The 7,085-nt window shown below is 35.4% G+C and overlaps 1 protein-coding gene across 3 annotated transcripts in view; it reads right to left on the minus strand.

The window, feature by feature from the left end:
- ano1a (anoctamin 1, calcium activated chloride channel a) overlaps positions 1-7,085 on the minus strand; it is a 245,511-nt gene that overhangs the window by 58,317 nt on the left and 180,109 nt on the right. The window lies entirely within an intron of this gene.

Genomic DNA, 7,085 nt, shown 5'->3' on the forward strand with positions numbered 1-7,085 from the left:
TGCACTCCGTGTAGATGTTGATACCACCTTTATAAACTGGGTCAGTACAGGAGGAGCAAGTCCATGAATAATTTTATACAACCCCGATTCCAAAAAAGTTGGGACAAAGTACAAATTGTAAATAAAAACTGAATGCAATAATTTACAAATCTCAAAAACTGATATTGTATTCACAATAGAACATAGACAACATATCAAATGTCGAAAGTGAGACATTTTGAAATTTCATGCCAAATATTGGCTCATTTGAAATTTCATGACAGCAACACATCTCAAAAAAGTTGGGACAGGGGCAATAAGAGGCTGGAAAAGTTAAAGGTACAAAAAAGGAACAGCTGGAGGACCAAATTGCAACTCATTAGGTCAATTGGCAATAGGTCATTAACATGACTGGCTATAAAAAGAGCATCGTGGAGTGGCAGCGGCTCTCAGAAGTAAAGATGGGAAGAGGATCACCAATCCCCCTAATTCTGCACCGACAAATAGTGGAGCAATATCAGAAAGGAGTTCGACAGTGTAAAATTGCAAAGAGTTTGAACATATCATCATCTACAGTGCATAATATCATCAAAAGATTCAGAGAATCTGGAAGAATCTCTGCGCGTAAGGGTCAAGGCCGGAAAACCATACTGGGTCCCTGTGATCTTTGGGCCCTTAGATGGCACTGCATCACATACAGGCATGCTTCTGTATTGGAAATCACAAAATGGGCTCAGGAATATTTCCAGAGAACATTATCTGTGAACACAATTCACCGTGCCAGCCGCCGTTGCCAGCTAAAACTCTATAGTTCAAAGAAGCTGCATCTAAACATGATCCAGAAGCACAGACGTCTTCTCTGGGCCAAGGCTCATTTAAAATGGACTGTGGCAAAGTGGAAAACTGTTCTGTGGTCAGACGAATCAAAATTTGAAGTTCTTTATGGAAATCGGGGACGCCGTGTCATTCGGACTAAAGAGGAGAAGGACGACCCAAGTTGTTATCAGCGCTCGGTTCAGAAGCCTGCATCTCTGATGGTATGGGGTTGCATTAGTGCATGTGGCATGGGCAGCTTACACATCTGGAAAGACACCATCAATGCTGAAAGGTATATCCAGGTTCTAGAGCAACATATGCTCCCATCCAGACGACGTCTCTTTCAGGGAAGACCTTGCATTTTCCAACATGACAATGCCAAACCACATACTGCATCAATTACAGCATCATGGCTGCGTAGAAGAAGGGTCCGGGTACTGAACTGGCCAGCCTGCAGTCCAGATCTTTCACCCATAGAAAACATTTGGCACATCATAAAACGGAAGATACGACAAAAAAGACCTAAGACAGTTGAGCAACTAGAATCCTACATTAGACATGAATAGGTTGACATTCCTATCCCTAAACTTGAGCAACTTGTCTCCTCAGTCCCCAGACGTTTACAGACTGTTGTAAAGAGAAAAGGGGATGTCTCACAGTGGTAAACATGGCTTTGTCCCAACTTTGAGATGTGTTGTTGTCATGAAATTTAAAAATCACCTAATTTTTCTCTTTAAATGATACATTTTCTCAGTTTAAACATTTGATATGTCATCTATGTTCTATTCTGAATAAAATATGGAATTTTGAAACTTCCACATCATTGCATTCCATTTTTATTTACAGTTTGTACTTTGTCCCAACTTTTTTGGAATCGGGGTTGTACATTAAACATGAGTGTGAATATTTATTAAGATTTTCCAAATGTAGCAATTTATATTTCATTAAAATATGGCAATGATGATAATCATTGGATTTCTTATCCAATACCTTAATAGTTTTTTTTTTTTATATATATAAAGAAAATAGTGGTTTGAGTGCAGTATTGCTAGCTTGAGACCAGGTTGTCAAACAATGTTATATGGGAGATCATTGAATGCATATACATTAGTGCAGCCTTAGTTAATATGCAATAATGTGTGTACTAGGATCCAGCAGAGACTACACTTTTTACGTAGACTCAGGGTGTTTGGTGTTCAACAGAGGATAATGTTACTTTTTTACCGTGCTGTTGTTGAGAGTGTACTACGCTATGCAATCACTGTTTGGTTTGGAAATCTAACAGTAAGAGTAAAGTCCCAAATCAATAGATTGACCCGCTCTGCACTGAAAGTAGTGGGGGTGAGGGATCACCCCACCCTCCAAGCAACATATGAAGAATCTGTACTCAGGCAGGCCAGGAAAATAATTGAGGACCCATCACATGTTTTGAACCCAGAGTATGAGCTGCTACTCTCTGGCAGGCGATACAGAGTCCCAGTTAAAAACAAAAAAAGGTTTTTGAACAGGTACAAGTTCTCTTTTATTCCAATGTCTGTGAACTTATTGAACTCATGTCGTTAAACTACCAGTCTTGTAATGCTACAGTATGTATGTATGTATGTATGGGGCCGCACTAGGTATGCACTTTAAGTACGCACTTTATGCATCTCTACGATGGCACTTTATGTTTTTTTTTTTGTGTGTGTTATGCGGCAGCTGTGTGTATGTCCAAGACAAATTTCCCTCGGGACGAATAAAAAGAATCTTGAATCAACCAATATATATCTCCCCTCTGTGTCTGTGTTTTTGTAAAATTAATGTGTCTGTGTATAAGTATGGAGACTCCTTTCTTTCTCCCGGAGTGGTGGAAGGACTAATATACTTTATCTGCCCATGACACTTTTTTTTTTTTTTTTTTTTAGCTTTTCATGTTCTACATCAGATAGGTGAGTTTCCTATAGAAATGCTATCTTTTTCTTAAAAGGATTATGAAGACCTTTCACATTATAGCTTATAATTTTTAGTGCATCCATTATTCACAGTATGCAATTTGTACTTTGACTCCCCGGTACACGAGGCTTGGGAATGGAGATAGGAGGCAGAAGTAAACGTATTGCACATGAACCATGTCTCGTTATATGTTTTAAGGCGTGGGAATGAGCAGTGAGACCAAACGGAGTGGAATCAACAAAAATAATTACTACAGCTGTACCAGAGGTTTTCTGACTTCAACAAAAGAAACCGGAACGAGAATACGGAACAGAAATGATAATCTCGTTGTTCTTATGTTTAACACAGGATCCCCGGGGAACAGAGGGATCAGAACAAACACACAGAACCTATTAAAACTACAATTAACAAAACATTCTCAACAGTACTTGGGATCTCAGTGTTGTTAAAAGTAGAGGTGATGCAACACGGTAGTAAACATGCCCCTGTCCCAACTTTTTTGAAACGTGTTGCCGACATCAAATTCAAAATGAGGCATACATTTTTCAAACAATAACATTTCTCAGTTTCAACATTTGATATGTTGTCGTCCTTGAACTATTTTCAATGGAATATAAGGTTTCCATGATTTGCAAATTATCCCATTCGATTTTATTTACAGGTTTACAGTGTCCCAACTTTTTTGGAATTGGGGTTGTATTATCAGCATGTTCATTACATTTATATTTTGCTGCCCGAGTTCTGTTAACCTGCTTTTCTGTTTCCATTACCATGTTCTCTTTGCAGAAAGAAAGAAAGAAAGAAAGAAAGAAAGAAAGAAAGAAAGGAGGAAAGGAGGAAAAGAAAAGAAAGGAGGAAAGAAAGAAAGGAGGAAAGAAAGAAAGAAAGAAAGAAAGAAAGAAGAAAGAAAGAAAGAAAGAAAGAAAGGAGGAAAAAGGAGGAAAGAAAGAAAGAAAAAGAAAGAAAGGAGGAAAGGAGGAAAGAAAAAAGAAAAAGAAAGAAAGGAGGAAAGAAAGAAAGAAAGAAAGAAAGAAAGAAAGAAAGAAGAAAGGAAGGAGGAAAGAAAAAGAAAGAAAAAGAAAGAAAGGAGGAAAGAAAAAGAAAGGAGGAAAGAAAAAAGAAAGAAAGAAAGGAGGAAAGAAAGAAAGAAAGAAAGAAAGAAAGAAAGGAGGAAAGAGAGGAAAGAAAGAGAAAGAAGGAAAGAAAGGAGGAAGGAAAGAAAGAAAAAGAAAGAAGAAAGGAGGAAAGAGAGGAAAGAAAGAGAAAGAAGGAAAGAAAGGAAGAAAGAAAGGAGGAAGGAAAGAAAGAAAAAGAAAGAAAGAAAGAAAGGAGGAAGGAAGGAAAGAAAGAAAGAAAGAAAGAAAGAAAGAAAGAAAGAAAAAGGAGGAAAGAAAGAAAGGGGGAAAGAAAGAAAGGAGGAAAGAAGGAAAGGAAGAAGGAAAGAAAGAAAGAAGGAAAGAAGGAAAGAAGGAAAGAAAGAAAGAAAGAAAGAAAGAAAGGAGGAAAGAAAGAAAGGAGGAAAGAAGGAAAGGAAGAAGGAAAGAAAGAAAGAAAGAAAGAAAGAAAGAAGGAAAGGAGGAAAGAAAGAAAGGAGGAAAGGAGGAAAGAAAGAAGGAGGAAAGAAAGAAAGGAGGAAAGAAAGAAAGGAGGAAAGAAAGAAAGAAAGAAAAAGGAGGAAAGAAAGAAAGAAAGAAAGAAAGAAAGAAAGGAGGAAAAAAAGAAAGGAGGAAAGAAAGAAGAAAGAAGAAAGGAGGAAAGAAAAAGAAAGAAAAAGAAAGAAAGGAGGAAAGAAAAAGAAAGGAGGAAAGAAAAAAAGAAAAAGAAAGAAAGGAGGAAAGAAAGAAAGAAAGAAAGAAAGAAAGAAGGAAAGAGAGGAAAGAAAGAGAAAGAAGGAAAGAAAGGAGGAAGGAAAGAAAGAAAAAGAAAGAAAGAAAGGAGGAAAGAGAGGAAAGAAAGAGAAAGAAGGAAAGAAAGGAGGAAGGAAAGAAAGAAAAAGAAAGAAAGAAAGGAGGAAAGAGAGGAAAGAAAGAGAAAGAAGGAAAGAAAGGAGGAAGGAAAGGAGGAAGGAAAGAAAGAAAAAGAAAGAAAGAAAGAAAAAGAAAGGAGGAAGGAAAGAAAGAAAAAGAAAGAAAGAAAGAAAAAGAAAGGAGGAAGGAAAGAAAGAAAGAAAGAAAGAAAGAAAGGGGGAAAGAAAGAAAGGAGGAAAGAAAGAAAGGAAGAAGGAAAGAAAGAAAGAAAGAAAGAAGGAAAGAAAGAAAGAAAGAAAGGAGGAAAGAAAGAAAAAGAAAGGAGGAAAGAAAGAAAGAAAGAAAGAAAAAAGGAGGAAAGAAAGAAAGAAAGAAAGAAAGAAAGAAAGAAAGAAAGAAAGAAAAAGAAAGGAGGAAAGAAAGAAAGAAAGGAGGAAAGAAAGAAAGAAAGGAGAAAGAAAAAAAGAAAAAGAAAGAAAGGAGGAAAGAAAAAGAAAGAAAAAGAAAGGAGGAAAGAAAAAGAAAGAAAAAGAAAGAAAGGAGGAAAGAAAAAGAAAGAAAAAGAAAGAAAGGAGGAAAGAAAAAGAAAGAAAGGAGGAAAGAAAAAGAAAGAAAGGAGGAAAGAAAGGAGGAAAGAAAAGAAAGAAAGGAGGAAAAAAAGAAAGAAAGGAGGAAAGAAAGAAAGAAAGAAAGAAAGAAAGAAAAAGAAAGGAGGAAAGAAAGAAAGGAGGAAAGAAAGAAAGAAAGAAAGGAGGAAAGAAAGAAAGAAGAAAGAAAGGAGGAAAGAAAGAAAGAAAGGAGGAAAGAAAAAAAGAAAAAGAAAGAAAGGAGGAAAGAAAAAAAGAAAGAAAGAAAGAAAGAAAGAAGGAAAGAAAGAAAGAAGGAAAGAAAGAAAGAAAGAAAGAAAGAAGGAAAGAAAGAAAGGAGGAAAGAAAGAAAGAAAGAAAGAAAGAAAGGAGGAAAGAAAGAAAGAAAGGAGGAAAGAAAAAAAGAAAAAGAAAGAAAGGAGAAGAAAAAGAAAGAAAAAGAAAGGAAGGAAAGAAAAGAAAGAAAAAGAAAGAAAGGAGGAAGAAAGAAAAAGAAAGAAAGGAGGAAAGAAAAAGAAAGAAAGGAGGAAAGAAAAGAAAGAAAGGAGGAAAGAAAGAGGAGGAAAGAAAAAGAAAGAAAGGAGGAAAAAAAGAAAGAAAGAAAGGAGGAAAGAAAGAAAAGAAAGGAGGAAAGAAAGAAAGAAAGGAGGAAAGAAAAAGAAAGGAGGAAAGAAAGAAAAAGAAAGGAGGAAAGAAAGAAAGAAAGAAAGGAGGAAAGAAAGAAAGAAAGGAGAAAGAAAGAAAGAAAGGAGGAAAGAAAAAAAGAAAAAGAAAGGAAAGGAGGAAAGAAAAAGAAAGAAAAGAAGAAAGGAGGAAAGAAAAGAAAGAAAGGAGGAAAGAAAAAGAAAGAAAGGAGGAAAGAAAAAAGAAAAAGAAAGAAAGGAGAAAGAAAGGAGGAAAGAAAGGAGGAAGGAAAGGAGGAAGGAAAGAAAGAAAGAAAGAAAAAGGAGGAAAGAAAGAAAGAAAAAGGAGGAAAGAAAGAAAGAAAAAGGGGAAAGAAAGAAAGGGGGAAAGGAAAGAAAGGAGGAAAGAAAGAAAGGGGAAGAGAAGGAAAGAAGAAGAAGAAAGAAGAAGGAAAGAAAGAAAGGAAGGAAGAAAGAAAGGAGAGAAAAGAAAGAAAGAAAGAAAAGGAGGAAAGAAAGAAAAAGAAAGGAGGAAAGAAAGAAAGAAAGAAAGGAGGAAAAAAAGAAAGGAGGAAAGAAAGAAAAGAAAGGAGGAAAGAAAGAAAGAAAGAAAGAAAGAAAAAGGAGGAAAGAAAGAAAGAAAGAAAGAAAGAAGGAGGAAAGAAAGAAAGAAAGAAAGAAAGAAAGAAAGAAAGAAAGAAAAAGAAAAAAGAAGAAGGAGGAAAGAAAAAGAAAGAAAGGAGAAAGGAGGAAAGAAAAAGAAAGAAAGGAGGAAAGAAAGAAAAGAAAGGAGGAAGAAAGAAAGAAAGAAAGAAAGAAAGAAAGGAGGAAAAAAGAAAGAAAGAAAGGAGGAAAGAAAGAAAAAGAAAGGAGGAAAGAAAAGAAAGGAGGAAAGAAAGAAAGAAAGGAGGAAAGAAAGAAAAAAAGAAAGGAGGAAAGAAAGAAAGAAAGAAAGAAAGAAAGAAAGAAAAAGAAAGAAAGAAAGAAGAAAGAAAGAAAGAAAGAAAGAAAGAAAGAGAAAGAAAGAAGAAAGAAAAAAAGAAAAGAAAGAAGGAGGAAAGAAAAAGAAAGAAAAAGAAAGAAAGGAGGAAAGAAAAAGAAAAAAGAAAGAAAGGAGGAAAGAAAAAGAAAAAAGAAAGAAAGGAGGAAAGAAAAAGAAAGAAAAAGAAAGAAAGGAGGAA

This window comes from Neoarius graeffei, chromosome 15 (assembly GCF_027579695.1).
Source record: "Neoarius graeffei isolate fNeoGra1 chromosome 15, fNeoGra1.pri, whole genome shotgun sequence".
Lineage (NCBI taxonomy): Eukaryota > Metazoa > Chordata > Actinopteri > Siluriformes > Ariidae > Neoarius > Neoarius graeffei.